The sequence below is a fragment of the Ornithorhynchus anatinus genome, chromosome 8 (genome assembly GCF_004115215.2).
Source record: "Ornithorhynchus anatinus isolate Pmale09 chromosome 8, mOrnAna1.pri.v4, whole genome shotgun sequence".
NCBI lineage: Eukaryota > Metazoa > Chordata > Mammalia > Monotremata > Ornithorhynchidae > Ornithorhynchus > Ornithorhynchus anatinus.
Genome location: NC_041735.1, coordinates 45,239,574 through 45,256,088, shown reverse-complemented (window position 1 = coordinate 45,256,088; position 16,515 = coordinate 45,239,574). Strand labels below are relative to the sequence as shown.

The following is a 16,515-nucleotide window of genomic DNA, read 5'->3' as shown; positions in this document are numbered from 1 at the left end:
TTAATGATTCAACAAGAGGTTGATGAGATATATTGGGCAATACTAACGATCATTCCAATGTGCATTTACATTTTACTCTTCATGAATGTTTGCTCTTTTGCAGGGTGATGATAGGATACTCCAAACAATTTCATGCATCGGCAACACACGGTTGAAAGAGTGACACTGTAAATGCATTCACCCTGTGTGGTTACTCAAGCGTGTTCACATACATGAGGTGTGATAAATACAGGGAGATCACACTGTTAAATTAGGCTCTCACTTAATCTCTGTGTTTCTAATACTAGTAATTGTGGTATTTGTAAAATGCTTACAGCCACGTACATCAACCACTGTAATAAGCACTGGGGTTAGGTAATCATGTCTGACACAGTCCCTGTCCTCATGAGGCTTATAGTTTAAGTAACAAGGAGAGCATGTATAGACTCTTCATTATACAGATGAGGAAACTGAGGCACAGAAGTTAACTGACTTGCCCAAGGTCACACAGCAGGCAAATGGAAGAACCAGGATTAGAGCCCAAGTTCTCTGACTTATAGATCTATGCTCTTTCGCCTAAGTCAGACAGTCGATCTGTACTAAGTGCTTGGGAGAGTACAATACACCAGTAAAGAGAAACATCCCCTGCCCACAATTAAGGCATGCTGCCTCTGTAGACAAGGAATGTGCCTAGCAACTCTATTATACTGTACTCTCCTATGCACTTAGCACACTGCCTCTGCACACGATAGGCTCTCAAAAAATACAACTGATTGATAAAGATGTAATATTGAGTAATTTAGTTTTTTACCATTCATTTTCCTGTGTATGAAACCACTGTAAAAAATGATCATTCATTTCCCAAGTGCATACTGATTCTTCCCACCACCTTCATCTTCTCTTTACAGCACCAATGGCAATTTGATTTATATAATATTTCCATGGTTCTTCAAGGGAGATGGAGATCAGTGAATGTTCAGAAAGTTTGGATGATCTTTTAATAGCTAACAAAGTATCAAGAAATTGTTGAGGATTGGACTTCTCTCATACTTTAAAAAACTTTAACCACTAATTTGTCTCAAGGAGTGGTTTCTTCAAACTCTCTTATTTTTTCCAAACAGCTTAGCAGAAACAATCTCTTGGAGAAATTAGTTTACATATTAAGATAAAAAAGAGGGAGGAACTATATAATAGTGGCATTTGCTAAGTGCTTACTATGTGCAAAGCACTGTTTGAAGCACTGGGACATACAACGTGAGAGCAATGTTGTTATTCTGAAGGTATGCTATGAAAATGACAGGTCAAATATATTTGAGGAAGGAAGGAAGGAAGGAAGGAAGGAAGGAAGGAAGGAAGGAAGGAAGGAAGGAAGGAAGGAAGGAAGGAAGGAAGGAAGGAAGGAAGGAAGGAAGGAAGGAAGGAAGGAAGGAGGAAGGAGGGAAGGAGGGAAGGAGGGAGGGAGGGAGGAAGGAGGGAAGGAGGGAAGGAGGGAAGGAGGGAAGGAGGGAGGGAGGGAAGGAGGGAGGGAAGGAGGGAGGGAAGGAGGGAAGGAGGGAAGGAGGGAAGGAGGGAAGGAGGGAAGGAGGGAAGGAGGGAAGGAAGGAAGGAAGGAAGGAAGGAAGGAAGGAAGGAAGGAAGGAAGGAAGGAAGGAAGGAAGGAAGGAAGGAAGGAAGGAAGGAAGGAAGGAAGGAAGGAAGGAAGTTCTTTAACTTTTGCTGTGGGTCAAGAATCAGGCTATAAGGACTTTAAAGTATAGTTCAAGATAATATTTTTTTTATCAGTTTAATTGCTATTAGATGACCATCTACAACTGGTTAAATAGGCATTTGAAAAGAATTCTTCATTCTAACGCTAATGGAATTTTGAAGAGGTTGGTTGAGTTAGCTCCTTCCTGCACACATCCCTGTCATTTTGAATATTTCAAAACATCCAATTACGTACATGTAATAGTCATGAAATGCTTAGGTTAGACCTAGAAATTTATGACTCTTTTTCCTCTAAAGGGACTAAATCACGGAATTAAATTAGTGCAGTGCATTTAAAAATTTGTTGATAATTAATGATAACGTTAGTATTTTCTAGACAAATGATATATTTGAATCATTTGTATTTATTTTGAACTTCAAATAAATGTTAATTTATAAACAGTGGAATAAAAGTGGATGTATTCTTAAAAAAATTACAAGAAATTATAGTTTCCTAGACAAGTAGGCTTCACACTTGAAATCCCCAAATCACAGAGTTCCTTTCATTGAGGAACCATTCAAAAATCTTTGTATTTCTAGCGCATATGAATTGCTAAATAACAGAAGGAACTTAGGTCCTGAGAAAGCCTACCTCAGAATATAACATGCTTGCTTTGTCACAAATTTCTTTTTAAATCTATCCTATACAGGCTTTCACAATTCAAATGTGTTATGAGTGACTTAAAAAATAATCTAAAACCTCATTCATAGCTTATCTTTGGCAAGGCAAACATCAAAACTCTTTGTCCCTCATCTACTCATTTCCTTAAATTTTAGTCATAACCACATATTATGCAAAAGCCATAAGACATTATAATTATTCATCATGAATGGCTTTGATACACTTGTAACAACCACCTTGTGCTCATTTCAAAACCAAAATGCATTTCTCAGTTTCAATAAAATACTGAAATAAACTTAACCAAGTTGGGATTCCACTGGCACATTAATGTATTTCCTTAGATATGAAATCACATCATGAGGAAATTAGCTAATACTGTGCTCTCTTCTAAAACCACACACCATATACGTGACCGTATGGATTGTGGAAGTTAGGACACCTAAATTCTTTATATTTTTCTCCTTATTATTAACACAATAAATTAATGGTATTTATTGAGAGCTTATGGTGTGCAGAGCATAATACTAGACACTTGGGAGAATGTATTACAACACAGTTGATGAACACAATCCCTGCTCACAAGGGTCTTAGATATAATCTGGAACACATGAAAAATTGTCTGGCCTATCATTTCGCCATCTATAAAGGAAGAATGAAAATTGCTAGTCATCTACCCTTTAAGGGATGCTTTAAAGAATTCACAGTATTTGGTATTTTGATCATTTGAAAATGTATATTACTAAAATGTGTAATAGCCAAATGCAATCATAACTGGAATTTTTCTTATGAATTATGTTAGATTGGATGTAAGATGGCTGTAGGCAAGGAATGTGTCTGTTAGGTTGCTATATTGTACTCCCCCAAGTGCTTAGTACAGTGCTCTCCACACAGTAACTGCTCAATAAATGTGATTAACTGACTGAGCAGACCATATTATTCTGAATTTAGGATTTAGGTTGAGAATAAATTTTTTTTAAATTCAGACATTTAATTTAGCCATAATTAAACTATAAAATGAAATTTTGACATCAATCAATGGCATTCATTGACTGTTTACTGGGTGCAGAGTACTATAATAAACACTAGGGAGCTAAAATAAGCACTACATCAGAACTGGTAGACTCGTTCAAGCTTACATTCAAACTATCTGTCACACTCTCTCCCCTCAAATTCTAAAATTCTGGATAACTGAGAAAATACTTCATGAATCAAACTGAAAATTAGCAGAGTGGTTAAAATTTGGAAAGAAGCGCATTGATGTTATAGGGAAATAGGAAAACCAGTTTTAAACATATATGGAAAGCTTAAAGAAGGTGAGAGAGGAGCAGAGCAAGAAAGGACAGGGTGACAAGGAGAGGATAAGGTTACTTTACCACCAGCATAATTCACTAGGGAATCAGTGGCAACCCCCATCGTTGAACTTCTCTGACTCATGATATACACATTAATATAGCTCATTTCTTAACTCCAATTGTGTAAGCAGTAATTTTTAAAAAAATATACTATCCAAGACCCATTCATAACATTGTTTCTATGAGAAAATTGGTTCCACTTAGAATGTTTTGACTTGACACAGTTTTCAGAAACCATTTGTTTTTTATGTATGAGCATTGCCCATATGTTGAATGTTGTTCTGACAAGTGAACATGTATTTATAAGTTCTGGTCATTGCTCAAACAATTAGATTATCTCAAAAATAAACCAAAAATAAAAATGTAAATGTTCAAAGATCAATTTAAACCCATTACTATTCTTCTAATTACTAAAGCATCCTCTGCTAGGAGTATTTATTTTTTTTTGAGAAATAGCCTGGCCAATGGAAAGAGAACAGCCTGACAGAGGATCTGGGTTCTAATCCAGGCGCAATCATCAATCAATTGTATTTATTGAGAGCTTATTGTGTAATATAACAGAGCTGGTAGACACATTCCCTGCCTTCTATGAGCTTATATAACAGAGTTGGTAGACAAGTTCCCTGCCCAATATGACCTTACAGTCTAGACGATTTCAACCAGCTCTCCAATGGGTGATCTTGGGTAGGTCACTTATTAACTATTCTGGGCCTCAGATTCCTCACCGTAAAATGTGGATTACCTGTTCTCTCTCCCCCTTAGACTGTGAGCCCTATGGGACTGAGACCGCGTCCAAGCTGCTTACATTGCATCTCTCCCAGTGTTTAGTATAGTGCTGGTGAATAGCACTTAACCAATATCACAAATATTACTAAAGCAGTTAAACAATTTATAACACATACTAAAGATGTTTTCTTTTGGACTAATTCAGCCAACATTTCATATATTCATATTTCTTCCCATAAGGGACCTCTTTGAGCTTTTTTGCCTGAATTTTAAAAAAATGTGTTAGGTTCTGTGGGGCATAAAGGTTATAACCTAAAAGATACACTGATTTATGTATGTTTACAACACTCTTCTTCCATAAAATCCCATAGTTCTTTTATACAGTGTTCAAAATATGGGCCTCTTTAAGATCAAAACCAGGTTAGGCCTCCTAAAACTCATTCCTGTTACTTCATCATTGAAATATTTAATAATCATTGCAGTAAAATGAAAAATGTGGTTATAAAACTAGGAATGAGATATTAATTGATTGTCCAGAAATGCATTTTTGATATCTATATCTACCCTTTAGAATCTGCTTCCAACAGAAATGCAAATTAGGTAGCAATGGGTATTGTGCATTATGACACAGACTCCTGGGTTCAAAACTTACTGCAGGCTGTAAACTAGTTGTGGGCAAGGATGACACCTACCAATGCTACTGTATTGTATTTCCTCAATACTTAGCACAGTGTTCTACATGCAGTAAGCACTCAATAAATATAACTGATTGATTGATTAAAGGTGTATATGTCTGAAAGGGCCAACAAAGGACACCATTTACAGGACTAAATTATATCAAGTGGCATTTAAGTGAAAAAGATAAGATCTGGTGGCGTATCTCCAAATGACAGTCTATGTTGGCAGGACAATTTTACATAGGCCATCTAAATCAGGCCTAGGGGATCTAGTTCCATGATTAAAAGAAAAATGAGACAGAGGTTATATCGCAGGTTCTGATTTACTTTGGCATTCTTTTCATCCAAATGAGGGAGCCTGTCACTAATATTTTCCATTTGCTGTAATGAAAAGGTTTTATTCCAAATATTTTCTGACCTCATATTCCACCCCAGGATAATCAGGACAGAAGCTCTTTTAAGTTTCTGAAAGTGACAGTCCTTTTTATTAAAATAAACCTGCCTTACCATTGATGTGGCCTACCTTCTTCACTAAAAAAAAAAAAAAATCTGATCAGTTACTTAAAGTTGTCTGAGATGTAATAACAGGGTTAACAGATGCAGTCATAAAAGAAAACCCAAATGAAAATCCTACTTAAGAAATGTATAATGAACTTAAGCATTCAAATAGTGTAAATACAAGAAAAATACATTAATAAAGGGTTACATATATCATTCAAACACTCAAAGTCCATACTTTAAAAATGCACTGACGATAGGAAGTGAAGGTTTTGTAAGTAGTAGGATATATTCAGCAACTTGTAAAGTCCTCTGATGGGATCTAGTAAAAAGGCATTTTTCCTTTTACTAAAACACTTAAAAAGATCGCTCTCTTCAAAGAAGTCAAGAGAATGGAAAGAAATGTATTGTGACAGGTAAAAACCTAGTAGTTTCACCATTATTCAAACATAAAGGATAGAGAAGTTTCAATTCCAGCCTACCCACAAAAAATAAGTATCAAATATTCCTTTTCATATCTCAACAATGACATGTTCAGTTTTCTGAGTTTGCCCTTGTGACTGACTACATAGGCAAGGAGAATTATTCATAAAAGGACTTGGATTCAGGAGCCTTTCTGCACAAAAGAACAATAACGACAAGTTTGTGGGCCCGTGTTCAGTGGCTTCTTAAAAAGGTTTTTGTCGAAATTGATGGGATTGACACACATATATATATGTTTCGTGAGTAAATGGAGCTGGGTAGCAGGGGGCTTACTCTCACTGCAGTAAGAGCCTAGCAGGAGACCCTTTCCTGTTGAAATCAAGATTTAAGAATGATAGAGTTTGTCCCCAGAGAAAACCAAATTAATCAGATTGGTTACACCCACTCCTTTGCTGAAGACTGTCAAGATAACACAGAAACACAAGAAACTCCACCCTTCATGAATCAGGAGACACCCTATGTAGCAAACTCTATACAGGTGTAGGGAGGCGATAGTTTCACTTAAATGGTGTTTGCCAAATCTGCTAGCCTATGATATTTTAATGTTGCTGTAATTTTGCCCTGTGCATCACTAATATCCCAAGCTCCCTCAGTTTTAAAAGACTTCATTCACCAAAGGAAAACTGAGTCCCCAGCCCTCAAGCAATTTGCAAAGAACAAGTCAGTCGGGGAAGGCCAGCTGTTGCAAGAAAGCATAGGACACACCTGTTTTAAATTTTTTACCATACTGTTCCTTTTCATTAGGTCTCCTCCACTGACAAGTAAATGAGTGACCTTAGAAGTAACAACTAGAAGTATTATCTTATTGAAACTGTTTATGTGCTGACATGTGTAGATAACATTCATTGGGAGCAGGGAAGGACTAACAAACATGATATCCCTATCTCAAAAGCTTTGGGCCAACAAATCATTTTGTGGCTCTTTTTGTAAAGCAAAAGAACACTGTTTCCTTCTTCACTCTATGACTATTTCCCAACCTCCCTCTAAACTGGCCTAAAAACTATGGCAGTTGCCCCTGAAGCACCAACTCCTCAGGGATGATGGGGTCAGCCAGGCATCTGGTCCCTTGGATCCTGAAAGGGACAGGATGTGGAATCAAGAGTCCCAAAACTGCCTGGGCAAAAGTGAGTCTGGCGGGCTCAGGGGAGTTGGAAGGGTAGATGGGAAAGAGGGCTCTGGTACAGCTTCCAGAGACTTGTGAGAGCAAAAGAAACAGCAGCATGATTACTGATCAGCAAGGTCTTCCTCCAGTAGACTGCAAGCTCTTGAGGGCAGGGATCGTGTCTACCAACTGTACTTATTGATGGCATTTGTTAAGAGTTTACTAAGGCACTATTTAAGCGCAAGCTAATCAGTTTGGATACAGTCCCTGTCCCACATGGGGCTCACAGTCTTAGTCCCCATTTTACAGATGAGGTAACTGAGGCACAGAGAAGCTAAGTGACTTGCCCAAGGTCACACAGCAGCAAGTGGTGGAACTGGAATTAGAACCCAGATCCTTCTGACTCCCAGGCCCGTGCTCTACCCATTCAGCCATGGTGCTTCTATCCCAAGGGCTTAGTATACTGCTCTGCACAAATTAATGTAAACAAAAACTTTTTTCCTCCTCCCATTTTTTATCCTTCTTTTCCTCCCCATTTTCCTTCCCTTTCTCCTCTTTCGTCCACTGACCCATCAAAGCCATATCCTCTCAGTGCTTTGTCCAGAGACCCTGTTTCAAGTCCATCCTCGCACTCATAATGAAATGTTGGCACTCCAGAGCCAGGAATACCAGCCTATTAATTTCTCAATACACAATACATCAATTTCACTATTGCCTAATGAGGTATTTCTAGTTTCCAAAAATTATAAAAAACACCAAAAAGGAATTCTAAAAGTACAGGGAAGCAGCATGGACTACTAGATAAAGCCTAGGCCTGTGAGTCAGGAAGGCCAGGGTTCTAATCACAGCTCTGCCACTTGTCTGCTGTGACCTTGAGCAAGTTACTTCACTTCTCTGTGCCTCAGTTCCCTCATCTGTAAAATGGGGCTTAAGACTGTAGGCCTGATGTGAGACAAGGGCTGTGTCTAACACAATTACCTTGTATCTACCCCAGCACTCAGAACAGTGCCTGGCACATAGTAAGTGCTTAACAAATACCACTACTATTAAACAGCATGGAATGGTTTATATAGCATGGGCCTGGAAGTCAGAAGGTTAATGATTCTAATCTTGGCTCCACCATTTGTCTGTTGTGTTACCTTGGGCAAGTCACTTAACTTCTCTGGGCCTGTTACCTCATCTGTAAAATGGGGTTAAGCTGTGAGCCCCATGTGGGACAACCTGATCACCTTGTATCTACCCCAGCATTTAGAATAGTGCTTGGCACATAGTAAGTGCTGAACAAATGCCATAATTATTATTATTATTTCTCTTTCTGGTATTAATTACAAACAAGGGGAGACTCTACAAACTAATAATATGAGCAAAATTAGGATCCACCTTCTACTTCTCAATCTGGGAGATAATTCCTTGTCCAAGAATTCTATGAATGCTTAGTTTCACTTTTTACTCCAGTCTTTCCACATGTGGTTTATTACTTTTTAGTAATTGGATATTCAATAGTATTTATTAAGCGCTTACTATGTGCAGATCACTGTACTAAGCACTTGGAATGTACAAATCGGTAACAGAGCCAGTCCCTGCCCTTTGATGGGCTTACAGTCTAATCGGGGGAGACGGACACACAAGAACAACAGCAATAAATAGAATCAAGGGGATGAACATCTCATTAAAACAACAGCAAATAAACAGAATCAAGGCGATGTACACTTCATTAACAAAATGAATAGGGTAATGAAAATATATACAGTTGAGTGAACGAGTACAGTGCTGAGGGGATGGAAAAGGAGAGGGGGAGGAGCAGAGGGAAATGGGGAAAAGAGGGTTTAGCTGCGGAGAGGTGAAGGGGGGTGGTAGAGGGAGTAGAGGGAGAAGGGGAGCTCAGTCTGGGAAGGCCTTTTGGAGGAGGTGAGCTGTAAGTAGGGTTTTGAAGAGGGGAAGAGAATTAGTTTGGCGGAGGTGAGGAGGGAGGGCATTCCAGGACCACGGGAGGACGTGGCCAGGAGTCGATGGCGGGATAGGCGAGAACGGGGGATCTTGAGGAGGTGGGCGGCAGAGGAGCGGAACGTGCGGGGTGGGCAGTGGAAAGAGATAAGGGAGGAGAGGTAGGAGGGCGCAAGGTGATGGAGAACCTTGAAGCCTAGAGTGAGAAGTTTTGAAGAATTGGATATCTTATGCTTGTCACATAGGTTACAATACTTGGGATCCTACTGATCAAATTATCTTTCTTACTAGTCAATACCATTTCTTGAGAGGTCAAAGCACTGTCCACAGGTATCTTCCCCAGTAGATATTTAGTGCCTTGGACATTTTTATAAGTGTCCAACTATAGCTTTACAGAGATATAAGCAAACTACTGAGTAGCTGAAGTGATGTGAAGTCTGAACAATTTCATCCAAATGGGGCTGGGTTGGAAATTGTTTCAGGAGATGATGAGCCTTGAGCTGACTTTGAAGAAGGACACAGTTTATTAGGTGGAGAGAGGACAATCTAGGGAATGACAAGGGAAATCGTTAGGAGCTATGAGCCAGAAGCAACAGAGGTGGGAGAAAAGAAGTAGGTTTGTTGGCTAGAGTAAAGGGCACAAGCCTAGAAATCGCAAAAGGCAGCAATCAGGTAGAATAGGGTAAACTAGTAGAGCTTGAAGCCCTGATTAGCAGTTCAAATTTCACTGAAGAATGTGACCTTAACTTGATTCTCAAAAAGCAGTTGTCCTGATGATAGCAAATTAATATTCCTATCAATTCAAAAAGCTGATGTAAACAATTTGTAGTAAGAGGCCAAGTGGAATATACAATAGAGATTCATTTTGGTGAGGAGACAGCATGAAAAAATTGCAATTCCACTCTATCTACAATCCTGTTCAGTGTAAAAACTCCCTCAAATGAAGCTTTTAAGACTTGTGATTAAATATATATAAAGATAATGAAGACTGAGGTTTAGGTTCCATTAGAAGAATTACACAGCATATACCTTGGTATAATGTTTTAAAGTCTCATGAATAAAAATTAAAAAATGAAAAACCAATTTTAATATGTGTGCATGAGTTCCACACATGTTTAATAAAGCATAGTTAAAAATTACAAATTTAAATCTGAAAGTAGGAAGTAATTTACAGTGTTAAAGTTGAATTGATTAGTCAGTTTCTTTCGATCTTAAAATTCCAATTATGTATATGAAATGTGGATAAATAAAAGTTGCTAAGGAATCTTTAATATTAGCATTTTCTATTCTTTGTGGACATTAATATCAATAATACTGTTTTATTTAATAAAACAACCTTAGTTCCCTAATTAGCAGTGGAAAAGAACTGTGAACACTGAAATATTTGAATTGAGTTACTGAATGTAAACAGCTAACTTCTGAATATTCATGGTAATAGGGGATAGGGAAATTGAAATCTACATGCATCTCTGAAATCTCATTTTAGCCAATATTCTCAACCATTTATCCTACCAAAACTTCTACCAGAGCTGAAAACAAAGAGTAAACATCGTTAGGTGTAATTTTTTCTTCCTTACCTACTTTACCGAGAAGCACTGTGGTTTAGCGAATAGAGCACAAGCCTGGGAGTCAGGGGACCTGGGTCCTAATCCCGGCTATGTCATTTACCTGCTGTGAGAACCAGGCAAATCCCTTCAATTTTCTGGGCCTTAGCTACTTCATCTGTAAAAATGAGAATGAAATATCTCTTTCACCTCTCTTAGACTATAAGCCCTTATGTGGAACACGGATTGTCTCTAAACTGCTTACACTAACAATTTCAGAGTTTAGCACACAGTAAACACTTAAATGCCAGTACCATTAGAGGAGTTAATTCATTCAACCAAATTTATTAAGCCCTTACTGTGAGCAGAGCACTGTACTAACTGCTTGGGATAGTACAATATGACAATAAGCACACACACTCCCCGCCCACAATGAGCTTACAGTCTAGAGGGGGAGACAGACATTAATATAAATAAATAAATCACAGATATGTACATAAATGCTGTGGGAATGGGAGGGCAGAGTAAAGGGAGCAAGTCAGGAAGACCCAGAAGGGAGTGGGAGAAGAAAGGAGGGAACTCCTCTTGGAGGAGATGATGATGATGGTGGTATTTGTTAAGTGCTTACTATGTGCCAAGCACTGTTCTAAGCACTGGTGTTGGGGGGGTAACAAGGTAATCAGGTTGTCCCACTTGGGGCTCACAGTCTTCACCCCCATTTTACAGAAGAGGGAACTGAGGCACAGAGAAGTCAAATGACTTGTCCAAAGTCACACAGCTGACAGTGGCAGAGCTGGGAGTAGAACCCATGACCTCGGACTCCCGAGCCCGTGCTCTTTCCATTGAGCCATACTGCTTCTCTATGCTGCTAATGAGCCTGTTCAAAGGGCAGGAAGCTGGAGGGGGAAGGAAGAATAGTAAAATGTTCTGAATATCTGAGATGGCAATTATCTCTGAAAGGTCATTTCTATGCTTACCTGCTGGGGAGATAGCCTTGTTAACCTGTCAGAGAGGACTCTTCTTCAGTGTGGACTGTCACACTTGTGGTAGAGCACCCCATGGAAACCACCTTCCTCACTGGGGGTACCTTCCCCATTATGGGATGGGGTTTCTGCCCGTGAAAGACAGGAAATCTGGTCGTTAGCCAGCTTTGAAAAACAGGGAAGTTTGGGGATATACTCTAATAAAATACCTGGATTCTTCAAATTCAAAATAGGCTTACGCTAACAGTCAAGTCATGATTATTTGGGATCTTATTATACATTATTTTTGGAATTTTCTGCGCTGTAGAAAAAAATGTAAAGCACCCTGAATAGGTAACATGAAATAATAACATTCTTATTTTGTTATACGGTTATACTATTCTAAACACTTGGGAGAGTAAGTAGACATGTTCCCTGTCCAAAATGAGCTTGCGGCCTAGATGGGGAGACAGGTATTGATATAAATAAATACTTTATAAATATGTACACAAGTGTTGTGGGGCTGAGTGTGGGATGAATACCTGACCAGACCAGATTTAGACTGTGAGCCCCATGAGGGACAGGAACAGGGATTAGCATGTAGCTAACCCAGCACTTAGAACAGTGCTTAACAAGTACTATTATTATCATTACTTAATTCCCAGAGGACAAGCAGAGCTCCCTGTCCCCACCTTCTGATTTTATTTACTCTGCCCAAGATTTACCCTCTTTGAGCTTTTTCCTTCTCCTTCCTCATGCAAGAAGGGAGGAACTGTACTAAACACTGGGGAGGACACAAGTAAATCATGGCTCAGTGGAAAGCACACAGGCCTGGGAGTCAGAGGTCGTGGGTTCTAATCCCATTCCTGCCACTTGTCAGCTGTGTAACCTTGTATCTATCCCAGCACTTAGAACAGTGCTTGGCACATAGTAAGCACTTAACAAATACCATTATCATGATGTCCCACATGGGGCTCACAACCATTTTACAGATGAAGTAACTGAGGCATAGGGAAGTTAGTGACTTGCCCAAGGCCACACAGCAGACAAATGTCAGAGTCGGGATTAGAACCTTTGACTTTCTGATTCCCAGGCCATGCTCTATCCGCTACATGGGAGGGCTTTTTCTATATTCCCTAAATCCTAGTGTTGAAAAGATTTACAATGAACTTCTTGACAGAATATGGAAAATTGCTTCCAAATCCAATCATATCAAAATTTAGCCAATTTTCAGTTACATGTGATAACGGGAAATCATCAGATTCATTCAACGGTATTTATGGAGCATCGGGTATAGCAAAACACTATACTAAGTATTATGGGAAATTGTGAAGGGAAAAAAAAAGCAATTTCCAAACTTCAGTTTAAGAGTTTCAACCTTCCCCCATCAAACTTACAGTGGAGCCAAGAAGCAAAATGAATTAATTTGCGCTCATCTCTTTTTATTTCCCTTGCCCATCTACTAGAGGAGGTGTAAATGAGCAGAAAATGGCCCACAGGCAGCTTGCCAATGGAAGGAGAAACAAAAGACCTGGCTTCTTCACAAACTGGATGATCAGCTCATGCATAATCACGAGGTGACTGTTCGAGTAAAGAAAAAACAACCAGGATCAGCAAGTTTCACATCATGTAGAAAAATTCAAAAGCTGGCTAGCAACAAAATTTTCTTGAAAGTCTCTACATGCACGAAAACCTTCCTCCATAGTTACGGAATGATCCTTTACAAATGTCTGTCATGCAGACATTTAAAAGGTGTTTTTAGGCTTGCATTCAGGAATCCCCTACCAACTACTTTCTGTCCTCCACTTTACACCATTTAGCACCAGCATAATTTGCAAAATATGCTCCCAAGTGGCAGGTTATCTGAGACAGTACAGCATATGGATTCTTATGGATGAGGCATAGCACAATATACACATTTACGTTCTGAAAAGACTGTAAAACTCAAGTGGGCTCCTTCCGAGGCAGCAGGAGAAGGAAGAAATAAACACAAGGCAGCTGTGCAGTAAAATGCAAGATTCTTTATTTTTTTCCCACCAGACTCCAGAGACACTGGTTCTGCCTGACTAGCTCTCTAATCTTCTGAGTTGCTGCATTCCCCTTTAATCTTTTGTAATTACGTATGCTCCTAAACAGCACTTCAGTGATCAGGATTCCAGTAAGCAGTACTTTTCTGCCTGCATACACTATGTGGACACAAGATGGTGCAGAAGAGAAGAAGGGGCCATAATCAAGATTGAGGATTAAAAATAAACAACCACAAGGATGTCCCATTTTTCTAAAACAAATATTGAAAAGTTTAGAGGAATTTGGAATCCAAGCACTTCTAGTTGCTAGCCTAGCTTCTATTTATTTTTCTTCCATTCTTCCAGGGCATCCTTAGAACAAAATCCCCAAACAGGCAAGTCTCGATTTAAGAAGCGTGAGTTGAGGCCAAAAACATCTAAATTTCTCCGTTCCAGCTTTACAACCACATCGCTCAACTTTCCAACATATGACAATAGGTCCGGGAGTTGTGGGTGGTGGTGGAACACACAGGGAAATATTTTAAATGCTGTTGTGGGAGGAAGGAGAAGGGAAAAGCTCAAAGAGGGTAGGTCTTGGGTAGAGTAGATAAGGTCAGAAGGTGGGGACAGGGAGCTCTGCTTGTCCTCTGGGCAGTTAGTAATAATAATAGTACTTGCTAAGCACTGTTCTAAGCGCTGGGTTAGCTACATGTTAATCCCTGTTCCTGTCCCTCATGGGGCTCACACTCTAAATCTAGTCTAGTCAAGTATTCACCCCACACTCAGCCCCGCAACACTTGTGTACATATTTATAAAGTATTTATTTATATTAATACCTATTCCCCATCTAGACCGTAAGCTCATTCTGGACAAGGAACATGTCTACTTACTCTCCCAATTGCATAGAACAGTATTCTGTGCACAGTAAGCACTCAATAAATACCACTGACTAATTGGTCAATCAATCATATTTACTAAGTGTTTACTCTGTACAAAGCGCTTCGGAGACTACAGTATAACAGAGTTGGTAGAGACGTTCCCTGTGGAGTCACCAGGGAAGGTTAACATGTTCATTTCACCTCTGACAACACAAAAACATGCATGTTGCTATATCACTAATCTATACTTGATTGAGCACACAAATCAGGGTAATTTTGCTAAAAAGAGGGTACCCGATCTCGACTCTGGTATCAACTCCCTCAATTATAATATTGTTCCTACGTGAAATTTTGTTCCTTCATGTTTGAATTTTAGGTACAGTTTCCAGGTACCAGGTGTGTGGTAAACCCAAAGACTGCCTGTATTTTGATTAATCCCTATTTGGGGAGTCACGGTTCTTGACACAAGAACCTATTTGGAATCAACCTCAGAGATTTTTGATGATGCCCCTTCGCTAGTGAGGGTAGGGCAAATATTCATGCTTTTAAACAAGACTGAAACACTTTTCTTGAGAACTAAAGAGAAAGCTTCCACAAGCAAAATAAAAACCTGTGCCTAACATCAAAGGGCGACTTTTGAGAAAACTTGAAGGAAGTGGGTCCTATAAGGCCAGACCTGTTTTAGATCCAGGCCCTTAATCTTCAAAGATCATGACCTTTGGGTCACTGACCCAGCCAAAATTAAACCACGTCAGGTTTCAAGACCACCTGGGAAGCAACTAGAATTCATAATTTAATAAAGATAAAACAATTTCTGCAAAATAATTCCTGTACAACCACATCAACTGTAGAAAGACTGCTAAGCACTTGGGAGAGTACAATACAACACAGTTGGTAGACATGTTCCCTGATCACATTCTGCTCATCCTTTCTCATGTCTCTGCACCAAGAAATATATCAAAATTCTGAGTGGCCCAGTTGCACATGGAACCTGGAAATCCCTCTTCTTTCACATCTGGCAGACCACTATTCTCCTTATATTTAAAGCTTTATTAAAATGATATCTCCAAGAAGCCTTCCCTGACTCCTCCATCACCTGTGAGTCCATAGTCCTTAAACACTAAGTGCTGTGGGGATGGGGGAATGGGTTGAGTACCTATGTATGTATCCTGACACCCAGGTCCTTCCCTTATTTGAAAGTCCATCTCCCCTGCTAGATAAACTCCTTGAAGACAAGGATTTATCTACTTACTCTATTGTACTCTCTCAAGAGCTTAGTATAGTGGTTTGCACAGTATGCACTCAAATAAAACTGATTGACTATAGCATTCACTGCTTACTAAGTACAAAGAACTATGTCCAACCTGACAACCCTGTTTCTACTCCAGCGTTTGGTACAGTATCTGGCACATAGTAAGCACTTAATAAATATCATGAAAAAAAACAAACCCAAAATGAAAAAAAACATACAGAGAGCTGGGAAAGAAGTACACGGATGAGGTGCAGATCTGGTTCTTGACCCCCATAGAGCTCCAAAGGATTAAAAAAGAGGGGGACAAAACCTTAAAGCAAGATGAACAAAAAGATGAAAGACAAAGGTGATGATAAACACCAAAAGATACCGTACATGTGATTGTGAAAACCTGTTTCCCCCTCTTACATGGGAAGAAGGCTGCAGGTGTCTCATTTTAATTCTTAATCCCTAGAATGTATTAGGCAACATACATTAAAAGATGCCAAATAATGAATTTCTTTTAGGCAAGCAAGTTAATCATTTTCTACTTGGATAATACACTTCCTAGGAACTGCAATTAAAAAAAAAAATTGACATACTCCTGATCTTTCCCCAAAGCTAATTAAAGCACTTTTTCTTTCAGCAGAAGAAATAACTCCAACTGTACCTGGCTTTCACCCTGATTTCCTGTTAGTCTGTTTCAGGTTAATTCAAGGATCAGACAATACTCTAAGGCTTATTATTAACATTTATTGAGTGCAA

At 39.2% G+C, this 16,515-nt stretch overlaps 1 protein-coding gene across 2 annotated transcripts in view; it reads right to left on the bottom strand.

The window, feature by feature from the left end:
• LOC100077839 (ubiquitin-conjugating enzyme E2 E2) overlaps nucleotides 1-16,515 on the bottom strand; it is a 298,628-nt gene that overhangs the window by 75,535 nt on the left and 206,578 nt on the right. The gene's annotated exons all lie outside the window — the stretch shown is intronic.